We start from the raw sequence: 26,241 nt of genomic DNA, 5'->3' as shown, positions 1-26,241 counted from the left end.
AGCCCATTTAGAATTTTTGTTTACTTGGAGTTTTTTTTGTTTATAAGCAAAAAAAGGCAATGACCAACTTTAAGGCAAAATGGGCAGACTATGTATTCAGTGAATTTACATTACAAAAGAACTGAAATTATCAGTGTCCACTGAAAAAAATATTTATACTGCAGTGACACTTACCTACTCACTACACAGACAGGAATCCTATGTTCATTCTAATTTGCAATATCCAACTTGTGTGTATGCCCACAAGTACTAAAAAGTCCTATTACTTCTCTGGGTGAAGTATGATGAACATCTACCTTTGTGATAAACATTAACCTCTCAACCATCAGTTTGCTTACAAACGGTGCTGACCTTCAGCAATATAAAGGCAGTAATATTTAATAAAATTACACTGTATAAAACTATATTCCTGGTTTTGCAGTGGTGGAATTAATCTGCATGCCATGCTGTCTAGCTGCCCATTTCCACCAGCATACAAAATTTAAATGCTGTTGTCCATGTGCCTCTTCAGAATAGAGGGTAAATAAAGATATTGCCACCTAAAATATTACTTCCCACTATTTTTCGCATTATTTCCCACTTCTTAATGACGCAGATGAAAAAGGTATTTAAACAGCTCTCTATCATAAGGTGGTTAACAGTCTTTATGATAGAAACATGACAATTTAGCAAGCAGTGGAATCCACCCTCGTAGTTTTGGGTTAAACACTGCAAACCTGAATCCATTAATCTTAAAAGACTTCCAGCGTTGCTTGCTAAGAATGGATTCAACTTCTTAGCCAACCTTCAAAGCTGTCAATCAACACAGGAGGACAAGGACATAACGCTGGAAGACTTGTCCAAGTCTTTCAGATGAGAGCATTAGAAACAGGATGAAGTTTAATAGTACAAGCAGCAGTTATGGCACTGGTAGAACAGGAAAAAGAACTCAGGTAGCAGCCAGGAGCACAGACTGATAGTAAGGATCAGCGTATTTCTTTATGAAAGGATGACTGGAAAATGCTAGTTATCATCAGCTGCAAGAATGTAAACACAGTTCCAATAAAGCAAGTTATTTCCAATTCTTCTTAGTCCTGAAAAAAGTACACCAATAACTTCCTCAAATACTAGACCTTTTACTTCTCAAATTCTGATCACCAGCATCAAGGAGAAGCTGAACTTGAAGACAGTGAGAAACTGTTATAAAAGACCTGCATAAAAGAAAATCATTTGCTAGCTCATTTGCTTCTGTTACTAGCCACATATTAGACTGGAAGACCAAGACTGTTTATTTTTAATGCAGATATTCAGGTGCACAGTATTATGCTATGAACTGTGCTCTGGATCATTATTTGATAAAGAACAAAGACAGATGCACAATTCGTGATCAAAAAATAAAAGGTCCATCTGTGTGAATACTGAAAGCCTACAAAGATGTTTGCTAAGCATTATTTGTTTTGTGAATCTCAGCTGCCAGGATGTTTAAGGGATAAGAAAAATGCAAGATATTAATTAAAACATGCAAATGAATATTCATTCAAACCACTTTTTATAAGATATTTCTCCTCAACTTCCTACAGGTGTCTATTGTTGATTATACTGTATTTTTGCCTTTATTTTACATGTCTATCTTATAAGCTTATAAATATTGTTAGTTCCCTCCTATTTTCATCTGCTGTGACTCCTTTATCTTCCTTTCCTTCAGAAACATATAAGTAAAATTTTATCTTTGGCTAAATACTCATATTCCAAGAACTATAACTTCTCTATTTTTTTAGTATTCTATTCCATAACCAGAGTTATTGACAATACCTTGAAAAATGAACTCTTCTATATTGAACTGAGTTTTTAACCTTATGTCCAGTTTGCATTGGCTGTTTGGGTTTGAAACTTCTCCCACTGCTTCAGAGAGAGGACAGTTCAATGCTAGTATGATAAGGATCCCATTAAATTACAACAGTATGGAGTTAGAAAGGATTTGTGGAAACTAACATTACAGAGATGGCAAATTAATTTTAAATTTGCTGGTGGTTTTGACCCACAAATTGCCCTGGCTTCATAATTTTAAGAAGACTATAAAGAGTGAGATGTATTATGCCTCTCTTTAATGCTATGAAATAGCTTAAATGAATTCTGATACCAAGATTCATTTTAACTCATATTACAGTTCATCCACAGGATTAACCCACTTTAAAAACACAAACTTCGCATTCTTGAATCATTTGCTTTACAGAAGCACAGAATGGGTAAGGTTGGAAGGGACTGCAGCGGGTTGACTGGTTCAACATCACCGCTCAATCAGGGTCATCCAGCATGGTGCCAACAATGCCAATGTTGTAGGTTTGATCCCTCTAGGGGACATTCACTTAAGAGTTGGACTCAATGATCCTTGTGGGTCCCTTCCAATTCAGAATATTCTGTGATTCAGACCCTGGAGCACATTGCAAAGGATTGCATCCAGACAGCTGTTGAATATCTCCACTGAGGGAGAGTCCACAACCTCTTTGGGCAATCTGTTCCAGTACATAGCCACCTGCACAGTGAAAAAGTTCTTCCTTGTGTTCAGGTGGAACTTCCTGTGCATCAGTTTCTGCCTGTTCCCTCTTGTCCTATTGCTTGGCACCACCAAGAAGAGCCTGACTCCATCCTCTTGACACCCTTCCCTCACATACCGATAGACACTCTCAGCTGTCTCTTCTCAAGGCTGAATGAGCCCAGCTACCCCAGCCTTTACTTGTAAGGAAGATGCTCCAGTCCCTTAATCATCTTTGTTGCTCTCTGCTGGACCTGCCCCAGGAGCTCCATATCTTTCTTGTACTGAGGAGCCCAGAACTTGACACAGCACTCCAGATGTGACTTCACCAGGGCTGAGCAGAGGGGCAGAATCACCTCCTGTGATCTGATGAATAAATTAAACAATACTGGGCCCAGTATTGAACCTTGGGGGACACAACTAATGACAGGCATCTAGCTATAGCCTGTGCCCTGATTATGACCCTCTGGGATCTGCTGTTCAGCCACGTCTCAGTCCACCTGACTGCCCACTCATTCAGTGCACACCTCCTGATTTTTTTTCTATGAGGATGTTGTGAGAGAGTATCAAAAGCCTTGCTGAAATTGAGGTAGACAATATCCACTGCTCTTCTCTCATCAATCCAGGTAGTTGTTTCATCGTAAAAGGCAATCAGGTTGGTCAAGCATGATTTACCTCGAGTGAATCCGTGCTGACTACCCCTGATCACCTTCTTGTCCTCCATATGGATATAGATGGTCTCCAGAATGAAGTGCTCCATTGCCTTTTCAGGAATTGAGGTGAGGCTGACTGGCTAGTAGTTGCTTGAATCCTCCTTCTTGCCATTTTTTAAGACTGGGGTGACATTTGATTTCTTCCAGTCCTCAGGCACTTCAAAGATGATCATGAGCGGTTTAGCCATAGTGTCTGCCAGCACTCTCAGCATGGACTTGTGGATGTCAAGTCTGCCTAGGTGTTCTCTAACCCAATTCTCCTTGACTAAGGGAAAATCTTTCTTTCAACACTTCTTTACCCTGGTCTCCTGAGTCAGAGATTCCTGAGGGCTGGTCTTGTCAGTGAAGACTGATGTTAAGGTGGCATTCTGCCGTAATTGTGCCTTCTCTGTATCCCCTGTTATCAGGGTGTCCCCTCCAATTAGTAAGAGGCCTACATTACCCTTATTTTTCCTTTTGTTATTGATGTATTTGAAGTAGTTCTTCCTGTTTTCCCTGACATCCTTGGTCAGATTTAATTCTGGATGGGCCTTGGCCTTCCTTGTCTCATTTCCACTTACTCTGTCAACCTCTCTATATTCATTCCAAGTGGTCTGACCCTTCTTCCATCATCTGTGTGTTCCCTGCTTATGCTCAAGTATTGATAAGCGTTCCTTATTCTTCCACACAGGTCTCTTGACCCCTTTGCCCCATTTCTTGCTCACCAGGATACATAGTTCTTGAATCTGGAGGAAGTGATTCTTGAATATCAACCAACTCTCTTAGACCCCTCTTCCCTGCAGGGCTTGTTCCCATGGGATTCTTCCAGGAAGATCCCTGAAAGGGCCAAAATTTGCTCTCCTGAAGTCCATGTTTGTATTCTTACTTGCTGCCCTGCTTCCTCCTTGCCTGATACTGAACTCCACAATCTCATGGTCAATACCCAAATATTTTGGTTTAATATCAAAATATTTCCTAAGTTTAAAAGTAAACACTATTTTAAGTGGGCACCACTGCTAAATTACTGCAACCCACCTATTGTGTGATTTATACGTAGAAGGAAGTAATCAAATTTTATTTCCTTATAATGTTACCCAGTATCTCTTTATTTATTTTGCAAATTAACTGAAACTGCTGTAAATTTAAATGCTGTTGTATCATTCTGTAAGAAAATTATTGATGTTTTTCAATAAAGCATAAGTCCAGAAGGAACTGATGCCTGGCTGATACCTGGGGTCAGAACCTTGTTTGCTTGAGTAAACAGATACCAAGGAAAGGAAACAGACCCTCAATGTAAATGAGCCACCAGAGGGAGCTCATCCAGCCTGCTGAGTATAACAGAACTATATTAACATTGGCAAAAGTTAATTAAACGTTTTTACAGGGGTCACTGACTGACTTCAAACAAAACATATTCCCTGGGTGAAACTCTACATGCCTGAGAAATTTAATGAAATCAGAAAGGTTGCTTCTTTATCAAACATGGAATATATTTCTGATTAAATAAAGACAATTAAGTATAGAAATATGTGATACAGCATTTTTCTAAACATGCACAAGTTTTTTCTTCATCCCTCTTTATTTTCTCCAGATAAAAAGAATTTCCAAGTGTTGTTAAACTACAAGACAAAAAATATGGAATTAACTTTAAAATTTAATCTTAAAACTGGAAGTATATCGAAAGCAGAGTCACACAAGTAGTACAAAGATATTAATCTCTAATCAAATGTAGTTTGGTATTATGATGCTTACCTAATTCTGTAAATATTTATTACACTTAGATGGACATTGCAATACTAGCTTTGAATTTATTATCACAATACAGCTTTCTCATTTTAAATTGTAGCGAACCCAGATTCAGAAAACAAATCCCTCAAGCTCCTGTTCTGAAGGATCTGATGATTACTTTCAAACCTGTGAACATTTTTTGAGAAGAAATACGGAAATACGAACTATTCAGGTTTTAACACGTTACTAATTGACAAGAAATCAAGAGTTTGGAGGGGGTTGTTTTATCTTTTGCTTTTCCATGGAGCTCAGCATCCAACAGTGGTAATTCATCTAGGAGACACGAAGGAGAAGAAAGACAATAAAATCATTTCCTAAAGAAACACACCCGTCAACATAAACGCGCAGGCAATTCAATGCACTCTCTCTATGTATTTCTGAAGATTATGTGTCTTAAATACTCATTCCAAATTAACACACCTCTACCACAGATTTAAGTTACATATTCCTTTGTGTTACCCATTACCAGCTTTCTAAACATTGCATGATTAATTTGATCATACTTTTATCTTACCTCTGCCTGGATGCTTAGCTTTGGAAGATAAGACTAAACGTGTTCTTTCAGGCTTCAATAAAAAGCTAAATTCTCTTTAATAGTACATGAAAGTAGTACTTTTTGGAGTTAACTCCTGTGCAGTATGAGAAGACTATGAAAAGCACTTGTTCTGTAATCACACTGCTACTTAAGCACTGGAAGAAAATCAAACCTGAGAAGACCAAATACCAGTTACAGTTCTTTTAAGTTCCACTAAGCACTTCAGAGTGTCAAGCTTCTCCACACAGCAATTTCACCTGTAGTGAGCACAATTTTTCATCATTCGCCCATACCAATCAAAAACAATCAAGAAAAAGGTTACAATTGCTCTCCAGTACACATTCTGAAGCCACCCTTCCCAAGAATATTTACAGACATAAATAAGTTTTTTCTTGTTTTTCTCACTGAATAACTGCATTTTTTAAAAGAATCTGAAGAGGTTATCAGGAGCCTAAATTAATGAAGGGTCAGATTTGTCAGTGTCCTGCTGACAGTTTTTTGTAGTTTCCTACTGAAAAAAGTTTCTTGTGGGGGAGGGAGGGCAATGGTTAAAATTCAAATTCAGATAATGATTTCCTGTTCCATCATTTTCAGTCTGTGTATTTGCCTAGCATAATTTTAAGGGTGGACCTTTGCTGTGTAAGAAATGTGTGACATTTGTGCCAAGGCTGTGATTTTGTTCATGTCTTCAATATAAGTTTGAAGTTCAGAAGCAGATAGATGGGAGTGGTTTCACATCTTGGAGGTGTTAGTGTAATCCTAACTTTAAGACCTAGGGTATCTGTGCTGCTCAGAGAATGGGAAATAAAGACTTGCAATCTGGTGTGCACAATCCATTTGCAGTACATTTCCATTTGCAGTACATTTTCTAGTAATAAACACTGCAAGCGGGGAATATATCTTCATTCAGGTACCCGGTGTGGAAAAAACGCAAGGGTAGCAGCTGTCTCAGAGTAGATGCTATATGCAGATATCAGACCACATTACACAAACTTCAGCTAATAGCTGTGGAAAACCTCTTTCTCCAATGCACAAAAATATCAGGTTCAGTAACTAGGTATATACCTCTTGAATATACCAGCACAAAACTACTTGAAACTGCATAAGGAAATCCAACACGTACTTGAAGCAAAAACAGTTACAAAATAGCGGAAAAAGAAAAAAACTGGGGAAAATTAATAAAGACCTTGGACAATATCACTATTAGACTATACTGTGTCAGTTTAATAGGCACATAGGAAAAAATGCTAGATGAAAAGTAAAAAAAAAAAAAAGAACAAAAATATCTCAAAACCAATATAATCAGCCTTTTCCTAAGAGTATTTCTAAATTCTGCACCTAAAGATCCTCTACTTTGGGTGCCGCTTACTTAGTGCCTTAACCTGGGATTAGGCTTTGAATTTTCTGAAGAGTCTGAATAAATTTAAAGCCTTGTGCCTGCTAAATTTCTAAGGCAATTTGACACCAAATTCCTTGGAAAATCCACCATGATCATATTTGAAAACTGTATCCTTTTCACTTACTGACGGATTTAACCTACACTGAATATCTTTGAAAGATATTCTTGATTTGTCCTTTATTTTCTTCAAAGAGAATTTAATGAAATTTTGGTCTTTGCATAAAAAAGACATATTAAATATCAAACATGTTTCATGACAGTAGTGAACCAGTTCAGGTCAAAATAGAAGAAATCTAAAAATACAAAATATTTTTGAAGCTGAAATAATATTTTCTGAAGTTAGCAAAATTTCCACTTCAGGCAAACACTATTTTGAGAAGTATTGTGAAATTTCTTTAGAAAAGAATGCATAGATAACATTTCCATGTTTCCCAGAAAGATGAGTCTCAAAGCACCTGAACAAAGCCTGCACCTTTAAATATTCACAAAAACTATTGTGGCACATCTTGTTCTGATTACTATTTTTTTCTAATATCATCCATTGATAAACACTTTGTAGATATTAGTATTTTAATAAACATTTACCTTAAAATAACATTCTATCTCATTAATAGATAGTAGAACTTCCTCCTAGTCAGTTCTTGCTCACTCCCTCCAGTATTCCTCAGCTGCCTGCAAAGGCATTTTATCACCTAAATCTCATCCCACTGGCTTTTCCAGCCTAAGTAGTAAACTTAAACAAACTTAACTGAAAACCCAGAGCTCTCTTATCTCACTGAAATTGTCATTTTAGATGGAACATGCAATTAAGAAATGACCCCTCGCTAGAGGATTTTCCCCTCACTAACGGTAAGGAAAACTGAAGTGACATGAGATAGAATAAGACCCATAATAGACAGAATAAGACCTATAATAACAATACTGTAACATGCATTTACCAGAAAGACTAAAACGATGGTGTCTATGAGACACTAAGCAATGAATGAAGCAGCTTTGCTCTCTCCTATTACTCAGCTTAGAATGAAATACTTTTCACAGCCCTGAGTTCTTGCTGTCCTACTAACTTAAAAAAGCTACAAGACTGTGTCAACTAAGCCACAGCTATTAGTGGCACTGGGTCAAGAGTTTCATTACATTTGTGACGCAAAGAAAAAATTTTCCCTTTCTGCTGCATGCTGTGAAATCCACCCCGGATGCAATTAATAGCAGGTACAAATCTGGTTTTAGATCAAGTGCCCTACTGTTGCAATTTTTGGAACTGCTTGCTTTAGAAAAGCACTGAAACTCCCCGCTGTCGCCTGAGCGTGATTCCCCGGTAGTACATGAGTAACAAAAAGCTGAGAGGTGCCCTTCTTTAAATTGCATAGCCCAGTTTACTCAAGGCAGTGTATGACTACGAGTATGACGCAAGCATGAACATCTGCCTTCATACGCTGTCTGTTCAGTTACGGGTGCAATTTCTTCATTTAACCAATAATCACTTTATTTTCTTTTTTTACTTTTAGGGAAAAAGCACTTCATTACAACTTTCCTTGTAAGAAACTTAAAGTCTAAGAAACTTTCTTTCAACCAGAACATAAGGCATAAATGATGGAGCAAGTAAGCTCTGCTTATAGAAAAAGCTACCACTGTAAAACCTTATTTTCAACCCATGTGTTTTCTGTATATTTAGACGGTAGGCACTCCCATAGGAAAAGAATATTTCTTAATATGCATGTCATATCTAGCAAATTGGAAACCCAGTTTTATTAAAATAGGAACACTTGTTAAAAAGAAAAAGACAAAAGGATAAAAATTCACTGATATCAAAGAATCATTATAATCATTCTTACCTCACACTTCTTGCAATAATAACAGTGCTCAACTTATGTCTGCAAATATCATCTTTTCTTCCATTCATGGATCACAAATGTGAAAACAACTAAGCATGATTAGTTATTGGGGTAGTTTTATTGCAACAAACAACAGAGACTATTGCTATGACTTATTTAACATAAAGTAACCACATTACAGGTACAGCATAATAGAATCAAAACAAAGCTTTGTATAACCAACATAAAAAGAAAGAAGTAGGAAAAAAACTCCCCAAAACTGTTACTGTAATTGCTTTCTCTGTTTTTTTGAGGGATGTGTCACCAGTTTCACAGAAGCAATTGCCACAAGGTCATAAACATTCACTGCAACACTCCCACCCTATTAGGTTCACCTCAACAGTACAAAATCCACAAAACTTCGACAGGCAGAAAGACAGATGAAAAGGACAGACTACTAAATTGGAGGAGAGGAATGATGAAGAACAAAAGTGAATAAAGTAACGAAAGATACACAAAAACAATAGATGAAGAATTTTACCAGGACAGAAAACAAGGGCCTATTGAATGAAATTGTAAGGAAAACATTTCATAAATTGTAAAAGGCTAGAATTTTTATAAAGCATAAAATTAGAGTAAATAATTCAGTTACAGGTTGCAGTTAGAGTCATAGTAACATTAAGAATTAGAAGACAATTAGACATTTTGTTGAAAGAATTGCTTCTAGGATACATTAGCAAAATCAAAATTTAGGTCTCAGATGAGACTTTCACGAGCTAATAAGATATTTTTAATTGTTACTGGTTATGACTACATCTCTTTAGATGAGTTACATCTGTCTACTTCAAGGTGTTCAATATGGCATCATGCCACCTAATAATAATAGCAGTAGTAGTATAACTGTACTTAAATGCATTTGTCAAATATAACAAAGTTTTTATTCATGAAGACATCTTTGAAAATTGATTTATGTGGACTATTAAAAACACTGCAAATTAGAGAAATCTTCCAGGAAAAAAAACAGTAACAGCTTCCTTTTGTATCTGTTTGTCTCATTATAACTCTGCTTATGCAGAATATATATATACTTTGTATATTTAGCTCCATTTAAATATAGTGTGATTTGCTTAGGAAGAAAAAAACATTATTTAAAATAAAATACAATCTCTTCCAAAACAAAAATCTCAGTTAGTCTATCTACAGTCAGAAAAGAATTGTTGACATTTTGCTTTCAATTTCTCTTTATGACCAATGCAGTTACATTTTGTCAGCTCTCAGGAAATGTCTTCACTGTAACATCTTACACAAAGACAGTTCCAGTACAACACACATATACTCCCACTGCCAAGTCAGTACACATGAGGGCAGAGACACTTCCCAGGTACCCTAAGCTCTAACCTTCAAGTGTCATGGCTCTGCTCTTTCTCCATGTCAGGAGCAGGCTCAGCTGCACTCCCTTCTCAGGGGTGTTCATGTTTGAGCACATGAAAGCCAGGCTATCAGACCTTCTGAAACCATGAGAGATTCATGATGGGAGCACCCAGGAAACTAAGGCTGTAAGGATCATTCCAGTATCTTCCTGCCCTCTAATGTCAATTGAGACAAAATATAGATGATATAACCTCCTTCTTTAAGATGCACACTACTGCCACCTCTTCAACAGATCATTTAAATATGAAAGCCAAGTTCACTTCAAAATGGAAGTTGTTGCATTTCTCTTTCTTTGACACACTGGGGAAAGAGTTTATATATACCATCTAACCGTAGCCACTCAAAGTGTGCACACTCTACACTCCAAAGCAAATTTTCTCCTCTGTTAAGCCAGATGTTGGCACAAATTTTGTACTCTGAAATTAACAGCAGTCAGTGATGTCAGTGCTAATGTAGCCTCAGGAATTAACTTTTATGACATTTTACACGAAAGAGTATTAAAGAAGTTTTTGCTTTAGCAGGAATTCTTGAATGATTGCTGTAAAACATTCCAGGAACAGTACCTTCCAAATTAATGCAAGATTAATACCAATCATACCTCTCTGACCTATGCACAGGGTTCCCTCAGCAGGGAACCCTCACATGCAGGCAGCAAGCACACACACAGCTCTAGTCTAGCCACATTCCCAGTCAGAGAACAATCAAGGCATATTGCAAGGTGTACCTGTTAGAAATTCTAGCTACAAACTACAGTTATAACTATGTATTTTAAGTATTTAAACAAACAAATACTACCTATCAGCAGTATTCTTCCAATTTTACCACTCATAACAAGATAATTGAACCTGGAAGTCCAAAGATTGCAGCAACAGTTATGCAATGCTAGTAATGGGAGGTGGCAATACCGCACAAAATCTTGTTTTCTCAAGATCTTCTACGCGGTTCCGTATAATATAGACTATGTACACTGCTGGGCCAGTCAAGCAAAAAAACCATAAGCTGCTGATATGTCCTACCTCCTAGTAAACAGAAAGCTGCAGATAGCAGAACAGGCAAGTTTTGCTTGTTTACTTCTTTTAGATTATTGACTCCTTTCACTGATTAATCACAAAAATACAAACATACATAGGAAGCACATCAGTATTCCTACTGCCCTCATGTCAGTTTGTCAGTAATATCTTATGTCACTCTTTGGATTGTTTTCTGTTTCAATAAACCTTCTACTTATAGTTGCACTCACTTCAAACCTATTTACAAAGCAATAGCTGTATAAAAAGGATATCTTGAAGCCCGAGTACAAAAGTCATACAAAATCTAAAAATACAAATAACCTATCAGAGATTACTGCATAGTTGAAAGGCAATGCTCTTACAATGCACACGATTTAAGAAAAAAAAAAAAGGCAACAAAAACAACCCCAAACTTAAAGCCACACAGACCTGACATCAACGCTAAACTAGTTACTTGAGGAGCAAAAGCATCTCTTGACATTTTAACTGTTTTCTAACTAGCAATTTCTTATGATTCATGCAGTGTGGGTTTACCTGAAATAGACTACAACAATAAACTGCAATCAAAATAATTACAGAAGTATGAATTAGCCTCTCTCATTCAAGTTTTGAGCCAAGAGCTTACACTTTTTTTTTTTCCAGGAAACTACTGAGGTGGCAGTGGAAATGGAGAATCATTAGACCATCCTCACGTGAATGTGCCCACAAGAACAGTGCTGTCTTTGGTTCATTACATTAATAAGTATCCTCTCTAGTTTTGTAGATGGCACCAGAAAGTAACAATCATTACAGTCTTTCAGACAGTATCAGTAGTCTATGGCAACAGTAATCCTGCAAATGACATCTCCTGAGACAGTCACCTTAAACTTTAGAAGAGTTTAAGTCTCCTTTAGAAGAGGGAGACACAATGCTCAGTGACACATCAACCCCTAGGCAACATGAAGGAAAAAAATGTAAGTTGCTTCTCTACCAATATGAGGTTTCTCAGGAGTGTTCTGTTTTCAGTGGGTCCAAACAAGCTTCTCAGAGATGAGTGTACTTGCGTGGGCATTCTGGAGGTCCTGCTGCACCCCTTGCATCTCTCTGACAATACAATACCTCCACACTGCGTAAATTATTGAGAGTGGAGTTGAACTTTTCATCTGTCAGGAAGCTGAAACAAAGTTTTTTGCCCAAAGGCAGGTAGTATGAGATGCAGACATACAGCCTAACAATAACCATATCTCACCTGAAATCGTTGTTCCTGTAAATTGGCGTGAATTAAAAACTATAGGGAATTCTCTTTGCACTTTTTCTAACATCATTATGACTTATGCTCTAAAATGCATTGGTTTTGTTTGCAGGACAAACAACTGTTTGCAAACAGACTCAGCAAAAACAATTTTCACTGGCTCTTAATCCCAGATAACGTTTCCTATAGACTAATTGTGGAGTAATAGCTAATGAGTGTAATAAACAGTTGAAGTAAAAATGACAGGCTACATAATGGTACTCATTCCTTCCCTTCCAAGCTACTGCTACAGCATGGTCAAGACAGTAGCTTCAAGACAGAGGCACATTTTCACTAGTACCATTTTGATGTCTACATGTGCATTCTGACACTACCTGAGATTTAGGAAGTTTATGCCTAAAGAAAACATTGATTGCATACTGTCTGTAAAGAATAAAATATTTTGTTTTAGTTTCATCAGTGGTCTTAACTATGTCAACATATTTAACTTACAGGACATTTTTTCCTGACCACTACTTTCAGTTAGTATTAGGTACCATATATTTTTAAAAACATAGAATTTTCACAGAGCCTGTCGTCTTAGTTCACCTTCAGCAAATCATAGGTAATATCTGTCTGATTTTAACAAAGCATGAAATTATACCTCAGCAAAGCAAATTATCAAGCAACAGGGACAGCTGCTGTATTTCTTAGTGTCATCAGTTCAGATATATCTATTTATATTCCTCAACAGACCCCTTATAAAAAAAAATCTTCTTAATAAGTAATAAAGCAAAAGACGAAAGACCTTTATAATAATTCTATTCTCCTTACTCTGCAAGTTAGCACCGTACAAGTTTATGATCAGGAAGATGCTTACAGTATGCAAAAATGCTACAGTTATAACTTGTATAACCTGAATATATTCACCAAACCCAACATGAAAATTTACACCAGGCAACACATGATATAGAAGTTCAAGTCTAAGTTTAGTTCAGAAAGACAAAAGGCAGGCATGGGGAGAGCAGTGGAAGATTCAATCCTCAGAGATGACTGAAACCTTAATTAGAGTTGTGCAAGACACTCCTTGGAAATTAATATGCTCTTAGGGTCTTGGAATTTTCTACAACAAAAAATCTTCGCTATTCTTTACCAGTTTCTAAAGACATCAATTCTTACTCCTGGTTTTGGTAGGGTGTTTTTGGTTTTTAACTGGATTAGTTTCACCTTTTTCCCTACTTGCACTAGACTCTCATCAGGATCTCCCAACTCTGTACTGCCAGTGGAATCAAGAGAAGATTTCAGATCTCTTTTTTCAGAGGGCATGAGAAGAATAGGAGAAAACTCCCCATGGCAGGGGAGTTGAAACTAGATGATCTTTAAGGTCCCTTCCTACACAAACTATTCTATGATGCTATGACTTGTTCACCAGCTAACATTAATAGAAATAATACATGCAAATTCCTTTTGGGAGAAAAATATAATAATTACAAACCCAATCAAAATTAAGTAATTGTCACCATGATCTACAAATCTCAATGAGTTATATAGTTACATTTCTGTATGTCATGACAGCCAGTTTTACAACACTGATTAATTCATTCAGAATACTACCAGGTACAATAAATTTATAACAGAAAGACTTTTAATCAATATAACAATCAACAGTATGGAATTATTTCTAACAAAAAGACTTGAGAAAAATAAGTTGGAACTATCTGATGGTTAAAAATGTTAGATTTCTCTCTCTTGTAGCAACCTGTGCTCAGAAAATAATAATAGTAGTAGTAATAATAACATCCTTTTTCCTCTCTATGTTGACTTTTCTGTTTATATATATATATTCTGTTTATATATATATTTATACCAATATAATGATTGAATATGTGAATTATAAAATCAATTGCAGTCTTCGGTAGGAAGTATGCTTACACATTGCCAGCTCTTTAACTAGACTTCAAAATTGTCTATAACTATATAGTAATAGATTTTTTCTGCTATTTTGTCCTCAAATGCAGTCACAATATTAAAATCAGACAGAAATCAGCATATTTGCAGGATTCCAAATAACGCATGTGTTGTCTGGGAGGCTGCAAATGTGCTTTATTGCTCAGTGTGCAATACAACATGTTTGCATCCTATCAAAGACTTTTCTTCATGTTATTACCTAAGAATTTTCCAAGTCACTTCTGTACTTTTGTCCCAAATGTTGTCTTATCTTCAATGAATATAAATATCTCTAATTGATTCACATCTGCAGACACACACTTCTATATCTACAGGTATACACAAATAAAATACTTGGATTTCTCAGGGAAACATGAAGACATGAACAGACTTGAAAGAGAAGACAAAATTAAAATATATTAGACAATTCTAACTCAATCTTAGCTCTTATCAGTTTGTGTAGGGTTTTTTAAGGCTACCATTATGATGCTGGAAATCCACTTGTCTGACTAGTGCTAAATAATACTGAAAATCTGACAAATTCAGTTATTAAGACAGCATTATCAAAGCAGTAGTTTCTTGACTAATTGTAAAAGTCTCCTTGAATTATCTTAAAATAGCCTCTCTAAATTCTTTGATAAAACCAAAGGAAATGCACATCATCAGTCATTTTAATACATTTAAGATAACACAGGGCAATTGCTGAAGTTGCACCAGTACTGTGTGAATATTAATACAAGAAAGACAATAATGTTCAGTTTTTACTTTACAACTCAAAGTGCAGAATTAAGATTCTAATTTCTGACAGATTTTCTTGTTTGTACCTAATTTATGGTTGTCTAAGTTACATCAGAGCATTAAAAAAATACTGAGACAAAGAAGAACTTTTTGAAAAAATCAGAAATAAATATCAAGATATTTTCTGAAACTTCATAAAGAACTTGAATTGTGGAAGACTAGTGTTTCCAAGTTTTTATTTCGTTGCAGGTTTTACGTCAAACTAAATTACTTGTGCTGCCCATGTATAGACTTTGCTGCTATTTTAAAATAGAGTGCTAAATAAGGAAAAAATTCTGAAATCATTATTTTTTTAAGTTTTTTAAAGCTGCTATTGTCAATTTTGAAACATTTTTCATCAGTACCTTTTTCCTTAAAGTTTTCAAGATCTTGATATCTAGTTGATGTTCAGTCAAATCATGACAATTACATACAAAAGGGAGAAAATTAATATACTGCCTAAATTCTAGCTTGCAAACTCCCAATCGCCTTCATGATACCCTTTTTAGGCCTATCTATATATTTTTGAATTATACCACTTGATGGGGACTAAGAACTTCAGAATTCTGCTCTCAGTTCTACCCCCACGTACGTGTATCTGTCAAAATCAAGCCTAATGTTTTTAGTTCTTTATGTAAAATGGATCTCTTAATACTTTTTCTTGCAATATTGCTAGGAAGACAAGTTCATCTCACTTAAATATTTTGATGTAGACAATTGGAGTTGAGATGAAAACAACAGTTTAAATTCCTAAGTGGAGTTTACTGTGAGATGTATGTAAAATTAAACAAGTTCACTGTAGCTTGAAGAAAATTCTTTGCTACAAGTGACACAACTGTAAAGGGCACAATCATATAATTTAATAACTCTGAAAACCGAAGATGTCTGAGTCACAACAGGCATCTGCACATGCAATCTTTGCTAAAGAATTTTAGTGGAAAAGTTTCACACTCTCATATAAGTTTGGATGATTTTCACCTTTCATTTGCTTTTAAAAGAATTTCTGAAAAATAAGCTCTTGCAGTTTAGCATGCATCACAGTGGATGTATAACCTATAACGACTCAGCATGAAAATCTTGCTCATTAGATTCAAAACCTCAATAAAAGAAGAAAAACATTTGCTTGCTCTTCCCTAAAATATAAAGTTAATAATAGTAGGTGTTAAACGTAATGCACTTGATAAGATATTCTTCACAATCAAGCTGCAAGTCCAGTTCAAAATAAACTGGTTTTTTTCTAACTGTACAATACAATTTAACATTTAACAACAGAAAAGAAGAACTTACAGGTAAAGCAATCTTTTAGAAAATTTCTGCTATGACAGAGCTTCACATGACCCTTCACATTACTTCCTGGGTTCATTTCCTAGAACAAACAGAAACAAGACACATGTGAAACCAGTTAGAATGTTAAAATAGTGTCTATTTAATTGTCCTAAAACATGCTATGAAGCAAGGTTTGGGATAACATTTTACGCTGGTGTCTTCCAGATGATACAACCTACAATAAAAATTCTGGAACTGAAAGGTAGTCTTAAACAATTTTTATCAAATTCTTCACCAGATACTGATAACCATTAATCTTTCTGTAGAATTTGAGACTGATTTGAGATAAATCCTTGATTTTCCTGAGCACAGGAAAACTATACATGATTTTCCCTCTATCAGCCACACTAGTGGAAAAAGCCTTTTTATAACCAGCGAACCCATACAGCATTGGCAGAATAACATTCAAGAATAAATAAAGCTTAATAAAAAAAAAAAAAGTCAAAACATATAATTAGTTCTCCAGCAATGTTTTTACATAAATTTGCTCACAAAAGAGTACAAAAGATAAAACACTTAACATTTACTACATTGCTGTTCGTGTATGGGGTGGGGGGTGTTAGGGAGTGTGGGGGCAGGGGTGTCAAGAGCATGGAGAGCTCAGGCAGTTTTCTCCTCAATGCTTTCAGAAAAGCAGAAGAGTCAAGAAGGAGTTGACAGATCCCACATGTCAACAATTGGTTGAGCAGTTGGTGTGGGCAAGAGGGTTTTGGATTTCACATGATCATGGGATATTCTACGAGGACAGAGGATTGTTTAGCAGTGATGTTGTCCACATAAGTGGGGAAAAATATTTTTGCCAACAGGCTGGCCAATCCAGTAATAAGAATTTCAAACTAGGAATAACAGGGTTAGGAGAGGATGACCAGCAATCAAAAGAGGAAGTGAAGGACCAGGTTGGCAAGCAAACAGTGTCCGGCAATGTCAACAGGAGGAAATTTGTAAGCAAAAAACCGGGGCTGTAAGGGTCCAACTGCAACTGTGTGCATGTACATAGAGAAAAGCCTACCAGCCTACCTTTTCCAGGAAATCAGTTCTCCAAAGAGCCTGTATGCTAATACATACAGCATAGGGAACAGGCGGAATTAAGAGGTGCATGCAGTTGGAGAATGACAACTTCACTGGGATCACAGACATGGGTAAATAGCTCACATGAACATGAAAGGGAACAGAAAATGTTTCTGCTGGTGTTATCTGCAGCATAAGGATGACTACGGAAAATGGTGGCCCACTGCTGATGAAGATCTCACAAACGATATGAAGGCCAACACACTGAATGCCTTTCTCATCTCACTCTTTATTAAGAAAACCATCTCTCAGCAACCTCAGGTCTCTGCGACCAGTGGGAAAGCCTGGAGCAAGGTAGGTTTCCTCTCAGTGGAGGAGGATCAGGTTAGGAAGCATTTAAACAAAACGGACACACACAGATCCACAAACCATAATGAGATGCACCCACATGTACTGAGCACTGGCTGATGTCATCGTGAGAGCACTCAACCACAGAAACATCAAAAAAGGTCACAGTGATCAGGGTGGAGGGAGGAAACTCTGAGGACTGGAAGAAAATAAATATCATCTCTACTTTAAAGAAAGTCAGTCACAGTTCACCTTGACTCCTGGGAAAGGAATGGAGAAATTAAACCTGAAAACCATTACCAAACACAAGTGGGATAAGAAGTTGTCTGGGCATATTGAGCATGGATATATGGAGGGGAAATTGTGCCTGACCAACCTGATAGCCTTTCACAAAAAGAAGGCTGACCGAAGGTTGACCCAGTGGACAAGGAGAGAACACTGAACATTGCCTATCCTGACTTAAATAATGTTTCTCTCAGAGCCTCCCATTGTCTTCTCCCTGACAAACTGATGAAACACAAAAATTTCAGTAGAAATTCATCAATAACTTGCAAGGTGAGACACAGTGCACAGATAATGCAAAACTAAGAGTATTCGATACATCAGAGGGTTGTGTTGCTATCCAGAAAGACCCTGACAGGCTGAGAAATGGGCCAACAGTAACCTCACAAAATTCAACAAAGGGAAATGCAAATTCCTGCACTTGGTAGGAATAATCCCATGCATGTTGGCAGAAAAGGACCTGAGGGACAACAAGCTGGCCATGAGCCAGCAATGTGCCCTCACAGCAAAGAAGGCACACAGCTATCAGGGTTGCATCAGGAAGAGTATCATCAGCATATTGAGGGAGGTGACCCTTCCACTCTACTCAGCACTGGTAAGCCACCCTGAACCTGGGCCCAGTTCTGGGCTACCCAGAAAAAGAGAGACATAGACTTAGCGGAACAAGGCCAGCAAGAGACCATGGAGGTAATTAAAGGACTGGAGAACCTTTCGTATGAGGAGAGGGTATGAGAGATGGAGGCCTTGAGAAGAGAAGACTAAAAGGAATCTGTTCTGCGCTTACAAATACCTGGTTGGGGGCAGAGTAAGGAAGGCAGTGGTATCAAGTGAAAGGAAAAGATGAAACAGGCATAAATTAAGTACAAGATATCCCACTTAATGTTGTGGGCGTTTTTTTCCTATGAGAGTAGTCAACCAATGGCATGGGTTGCCCAAGATACATCTGAATCCTTGCAGATATTCAAAACCCAACTGGGCATAGACCCGGGCAATATGTGATAGGTGACCCTGCTTTGATCAGGGGGCTGGGAAATCTCCAGAGGTCCCTTCCAACCTCAACAATTCTATGATTCTGTAAAGTGTTTTATTTAACTGGTCTTTGCTTAAAATAAATTGAAAAGAGTTTAAATTAATCACCCATGAAATCTCTTCTCCACGATGCATGGGAAAAAAATGCACAATCAACCTCATTGTGCTTTAGCTAGTGTAAAAGGAATAAAAAGGTTATAGCTGAAAGCTAGCAACATATAGTAACTCTGATAGTCATGCCAATATGACTTTTGGCCTCTCTGATATTAATGGCAAGACTTTACAATCACAGATTAAAAGCAACAGAAAAAATTCAGATACTCTGATCCAGTTCATTGTCTCCCTCTCTAGAGACAATGACCCACCTGTCTAGAGACAAAACCCACCTGGATGCATTCCTCTGTAACCCGCTCTAGGTGACCCTGCCTTGGCAGGGGTGTTGGACTAGGTGATCTCCAGAGGCCCCTTCCAACACTAACAATTCTGTGATTCTGTGATTGTAAAAGACAAAAATTTTCCTCTATAATTCCTGCTTCTAACTCTCCCAGTTTCCCATGAGAAAGCAAATATACATAAACGTAGAACTTCAGGTAGATATTCACATTTGATTTTTAAAATGGATTAACAACAAATATATCAAATGTATTTCGTTTCATAATGGAAAGATATACTGAAAAAGCAAACAAACATTGCTCTGACTACTCAAAAAAATTGGATAACATGCACACTAAAAATGTGAATCAACTGTATGGAGTTTGGTATTTCATGGTATTTCATAGTAAATGAAAACACCAACACTTATGTAAGCATTCACGGGTTTATGACAGCATGACCCAAAGAACTGTTCCACTGCATGTGGCGTAATCAACCCATGGAGTAAGTTTTATAACTCATGAGAAAAGAAGCATAATTAGACCGTAGAAAGTTCAAAGAAATATTTTGTAGTCAATATATTACTTAGAGGGAAAAAAACCTTTAGCAGTTCAAATCATACATCTTCAAGGAAGTAGATTAAGCTTTTCTTTTTCCATAAGCTTTGCTTTTCACAAGTTAGAATTTGAGCTGTTGAAAAGATATGACTAGAAATTATATTTCAAATTCTCTAATGATCTATTTCCTTAAAGAAAAAGCAAACAGCACGTGCCTCTTTTATTCACTGCCAGGGAGAACAAAGAATACATGTTAAATAAACAGCATGTTTCTGTACATATATACTCATAAAAAGGCACATTTTATTTATATCGTCACAGGGATATCTTTTGTGTTCATGTTGCTATGGAAACAAACTTCTGTGCCAAACACATGATTACAGAGACATTCTAGTTCTTAAACAGGGTATGTATCTTAGCCTTTTTATTTTTTAAATCAAGGAAAAAAAGCTAGTGTATAAGGTTACAGACGAGCTCTCAACAGTCAAGAGCATGTGAAGCTAACAAAATTATAACATCTGAAACACAAGGACTTTTCATTCCATAGTGTTTGTGTGCTTAGATGTATCTTTAGAGGCTATCTCAAAAAGCAGTAGATTACAGCATAAAGTTAGGACATTACTGTTTTGCATAACATAGAAGATGAAGCAGAAAAACCTGACATTTTCTTTGATTTGTTGAAAATAAAATTTATAGGAAAACTTCACTATGGAACTGCTCATATCAAACAGCACATCCATTAAAAAGAGGGTGAATCAAAGAACGTTACATAGATTTAAGTTCCTGTTTTCCTGTTTTTGCACAGAACATTAAACAATATCTATTCAATACCTGTATCTGTTTTATTTATCATGGTCCATCTGCTCTGCAAATGTTCTTGCAAAGCAGTTTCCCATAGCAACATCAAATATCATATAGTCTCAGTCTTCTGTCAAAGCCCTTCTGAATTTCAAGCAGCATATTTTTCTGCAGTATTCAAGTAAATAAATAAATGGAGTATTTCATCAAGAAAAAATGAAAAGCACCAAAAAATGAATTTAACAAATACCCATAAATAAATCCCATAATTTCATTTAAATAATTACATTTAAAATCTAAGGCAGGGTGGGAGATATATGTTATTTAAAAAATCTTGTCAATATGATAGTAGTTTTTACTTGATCAAAATTTCAAAATCATTATGTTACATGGAGCAAAACAAATTGTGCATGATACAAGTTTTAAAGAATAAGGTTACACTATGCTGGAAAGTAAGTTTTTGAATGAAAGGCCCACAATGGCTGCTTACTATGGGACAACTTCAGATAGATATCACCTACAACTCATTATTAGCCCATCTAAATTTTACATCCTCATGTTTACAATGATCAAAGAAATATAAGAGGAAAATTTCTCAATACATTTTCATGTAAGATAAAGAAGAACACTGATTTCATGAAAGTAACTCATATTTTACCTGAGATTATATCTTGAGAATTTAAGACACGATAGAAATATACATTTTTACGTGAAAATCTTCTGAAAAACTCTCTTAAAGGAAGCACATAAAAAATTCTATACCCCTCAGTAAATATCATGTTAGTCTTGAGCACACTGATTCTGTGTGAAATTGCAACACAAGTGTTCTTCAAGCCGTAAATTAAAGAAGAATTGTCTTAATTTAGGAAAATTAGCCTACTGAATTTCAAAGTCTGATATCTTTATTTTAGATTTGTCTGTCCAAAACCACTAGAATCAAATCTCCCTAGGGAGATTTGAAAGGTAATCAGACTTTCTGGGTCACTTCTACATCACCATACTTTAATTTATAACTTATAGCTACTTTATGACCCACCACAATTTAGCAATTTTAGATCCATAATAAAGAGCAGGATTAAATTCCCACAATCATTTTCTACCAGCATCACCCCCTGTCCCGGTTTTGGCTGGGACAGAGTTAATACTCTTCTTAGTAGCTGGTACAGTGCTGTGTTTGGGGTTCAATATGAGAGTAATGTCAGTAACACTGATGTTTTGATTGTTGCTCAGTAGTGCTTACGTTAAATCAAGGACATTTCATGTTTCCCATGCTTTGCCAGTGAGGAGGTGCACAAGAAGTTGTGAGGAAGCACAGCTGGGACAGCTCACCTGAATTGACCAGAGGGATATTCCATACCACAGAATGTCATGCTCAGTTTATAAACTGGGAGAGTTGGCCAGAAGGGGCCAATCGCTTCTTTGGGATAGGATGGGCACGTGGTAAGCAATTGTATTGTGTATGACTCATTTCACTTGGGTTTTATTCACAGAATCACAGACTCATTCCTCTCTCTTCTTCTCATTACTATTATTATTGTTTTGTTGTTTTTATTATTACTATTACTATTGTATTTTGTTTCGATTATTAAACTGCAGTTAATGCATGAGCTTTACTTTTTTTCTGATTCTCCTTCCTACTGGAGGGCAGAGGCAGGGAGTGGGTAAGTGGCTGCCTGGTACTTAGTTGCTGGTTGGGGTTAGTCCACGAAACTTCCTTTCACCTATACATTTCCTCAGGTTATTCTTGTGTTTCCCCAGGCATTCTCTTTTGCTCCCCTTGAAACTTGGCTCAAACAGGTTTTACAGATTGGTCTAGATTGCTGGTCTCTCTGGTGAAATTTCGTACAATAATTTTGATATTTTTAGTTAGAAAGGCTTCTTTGCATGTCTTAGACATAAATGACACTATGTTCTAATGTAGCAAATGTGGTATTTCTATGAAGCACAGGATAGATCTCCAATAGAAGGACAACAAGGTCTGTTGCATATGCAGGAAGTCCAGTACACTTTATGAATATATGCAAATGTTGCTGGAGAGAAAAATCCAAAATACAAACACAAGAGCCCTCTTGCCTGCAAATAAGAGCACATTAAATACCTCTTTAGTAAAGCACCTGCAAGCTCAACTCCTACCTTCCCAATGGTTTTCTATACCCATCAGCCAAAGTACGGTGCTTACAATCATCAGTACGCAGATAGATCTATTTTATCATTACACTCTAAAAAACCTTTCTTCTGTATTATTTTTAATAGGCCATTAAAGTATACCCTTGATTGATGAGGGATATGTTTATGTTTTCTAATGCATTTTATTTCTCAAGCAAAGACAGGTGGTAGCACTTCTGCCATCAGTCACCGGGGTGATGCTAAAAACTGGTAAGTTGATCCTTAATTGTATAAACCTAACCATGGATGTACTTTATTATGCTTTACTATATACAAAATGTTTCTCTTAAATGTGTAGGTTGATTTGCAAGAAAATCAAAGGCAAAAACATTTCAGTCAAAATTACAGTGAAAGCTATAAAAAGTATATTACTGTAAGTTTTCATCAAATCACACTTACTCTGTGTTTACCTGTCCATAGGAGGATTAGATTTCGGCTCATTTTGAAATACCAGAGTAAAAACATCAGTGATGAAATGATCAGTAATAGTCAACTTCATTACAAGAAATAGATACACATGAAATAAACTGATCACAAGTAGAGCATGTTTTGAAAAATATTTTTCAAATATGCTACTTCAGAAGTAATGATTTAATCGAAAAATAAAATACAAATTCTTAAAGGACTAACATCCTGCTTTTTCTGACGGTGTCTAAAAGGCTATAAAGCCTTTAAATTATTAGAATCTAGTCTAGAAATGGCTGAGCAGCCAGGTCCGTATTCATTTATCCTTTGTCCTTTTAAGCTTTCAGGGTGCTGTGTAGCCATAGTAACTATGCCTTTTCTCTGCAAAATCCATTAGCTGGTTTCAATCTGGGATTCAATACTACCATAATCAAAGCCAAAGATTAAAAAAAATTGTGATTAAGAAAAAGATTGTTGGTGACAAGCATTTCTATTCAAAGCAATTTCTGCATATCTATGCTTTGTACCTAACAGCAAAAGAAACCAAAAGGTTAAAAGGACATCAAAAGATAAATTCAAAATTAATTTTAAAACTAGGTTACCATCGAGAATTACACACTACTACCTCAAACTGGATCTCTGAGCAAAACTAGCTCTCATTTGCATTAAGTCAGTCAGTGCTGCTGGCTGGTCATCAATGAAACAGCACAACAGATCACCTTTCAACCTTGCCATCTCACTCCCTTTCTGACAAGCAGACTAGAGTGCAAGTATTAGGAAGGGAGACCAGGAATTGCACTGCAATTTGGTAAGGCTGCGAAAAAGATAAAAATCACCTTTCTTCCTTCTTTTGTGTGACAATAGAGACAGAATACAAATAATCTGTTGTATTTGTATTGTAGAAGAATTCTGTCAGCAGGAAATGGAAAATCTTGGAGTTTTACTCCATATAGACAACTTTGTAAAATGGCAGATGTTTTGGAAGACAGGATAAGCTTTATCCTGTATCCTATTTGGATATGTTGTTTTTAGCCACAACAATCCTGAGCAACTTCAAATGCCAACTCAGCCCCGACATTGGTTACAGGTTAACTAAGCTAATGACATGGCCACAGTTTGCTAGAATGCTAATTACCAGGAGTTACACTTGGTAACTAGGAGGAGGCACGTTTTTCTGCAAGTAGTTGGAACATATTCCACAGTTGGAATCTGCAAGTGTAGGAAAATCTTTCACAACCCACTAATTTAAAAATAAAGAATTCCTTGAGTCTTTGTACTGGATACCACATTCCTTAACTGAAAATTTCCACTCACTTTTCAGCTATTTAACTGTTAGTTCAACATCTGCTGATTTTTCTGCTTCCATTCACTTCTGCATTATATTAGAATCAAACATGATTCAAAGAAATATTCAAGAAAGTATCTGCCATTGTAAGAAGTGTGCATATTTGTGCTGGGGAATGGGAAGATATCCACTAATAAGAGAAAATGAATCCATACTGGTATTTTATTTCTGCTTTCTTGCTCTTTGTCCTGCTACTGCACTTCTTGTAACAAACAACAAGACAATATGGCAAGGCCATGTTCATATAAGATAAAAAAAGATTACATGATTATTTTTAAGAGACCACAAAAATTGCAAAATGAAATAACACTTGCATTCAATAGAAGCAAAAACAATTTCATGAGAATTACCTGAATCTAAATCTTCTGCTTTTTCTCTATAATATACAACTTGTAAAGTCATAGCTTCATTGATGTTAATAGCATAAGTGCCATAAACTTCAGTAGGGTGAAGATTTCACCCTATGTATATTTAATGACAACGATGACAAAACAGAGGATTAAAAGTCATGCTTTCTCCGTCACCATGGTAGAGGACAAAGTCATGTCACCATAGTTCCTACACCTGACTCGTTCAATAATTTCATGATCATCAGCTTGGCCCTAGTCTAATTCAGAATGACAGAAAAATTCAGAAATCACAGCACAAAGCTCAATAACAGCTTTTGAGAGTTCAACACTCAAAGCAAGATGAACAAAACGCTTCTTGCCAAATACTCTTGGTNCTCTTTGTCCTGCTACTGCACTTCTTGTAACAAACAACAAGACAATATGGCAAGGCCATGTTCATATAAGATAAAGAAAGATTGCATGATTATTTTTAAGAGACTACAAAAATTGCAAAATGAAATAACACTTGCATTCAATAGAAGGAAAAACAATTTCATGAGAATTACCTGAATCTAAATCTTCTGCTTTTTCTCTATAATATACAACTCGTAAAGTCATGGTTTCATTATGTTAATAGCATAAGTGCCGTAAACTTCAGTAGGGTGAAGATTTCACCCTATGTATATTTAATGACAACGATGACAAAACAGAGGATTAAAAGTCATGCTTTGTCCGTCACCATGGTAGAAGACAAAGTCATGTCACCATAGTTCCTACACCTGACTCGTTCAATAATTTCATCATCAGCTTGGCCCTAGTCTAATTCAGAATGACAGAAAAATTTAGAAATCACAGCACAAAGCTGAATAACAGCTTTTGAGAGTTCAACACTCAAAGCAAGATGAACAAAACGCTTCTTGCCAAATACTCTTGGTTCTGCCTTTCAAACAAAAACAGACAGAGGCTCACCTTTACTTCAAAACATTATAAGCATATTGAGGAAGGCAGGGATGTTCTTAACAGTTAGAACATTTTGACAAGACGCTTAGAGACCCAGATTCAATCTTGTCCTACGCATTAAGATACTCAAAGACACAAACCTGAGTACCCAAAGAAAAGAAAAAAAAAAAAAAAACCTTTGTCATTAACAATGACTTTACAATT

General features: G+C 36.3%; 1 protein-coding gene across 1 annotated transcript in view; it reads right to left on the bottom strand.

Annotated features, from left to right (window-relative positions):
* Positions 1 to 16,462, bottom strand: part of MARCHF1 (membrane associated ring-CH-type finger 1) — a 149,746-nt gene extending 133,284 nt beyond the window's left edge. The window contains exon 1 of the mRNA XM_008933124.3: positions 16,400 to 16,462. The gene's annotated coding sequence lies outside the window, so the exon portion shown is untranslated. The remainder of the gene's footprint in view (positions 1 to 16,399) is intronic.
* Positions 16,463 to 26,241: the final 9,779 nt, after the last annotated feature.

Source organism: Manacus vitellinus, unplaced genomic scaffold, assembly GCF_001715985.3.
Source record: "Manacus vitellinus isolate BGI_N305 unplaced genomic scaffold, ASM171598v3 scaffold_0_pilon, whole genome shotgun sequence".
Taxonomy (NCBI): domain Eukaryota; kingdom Metazoa; phylum Chordata; class Aves; order Passeriformes; family Pipridae; genus Manacus; species Manacus vitellinus.
The sequence above is the reverse complement of the archived record's forward strand: the minus strand, read 5'-3'. Positions and strand labels throughout refer to the sequence as shown.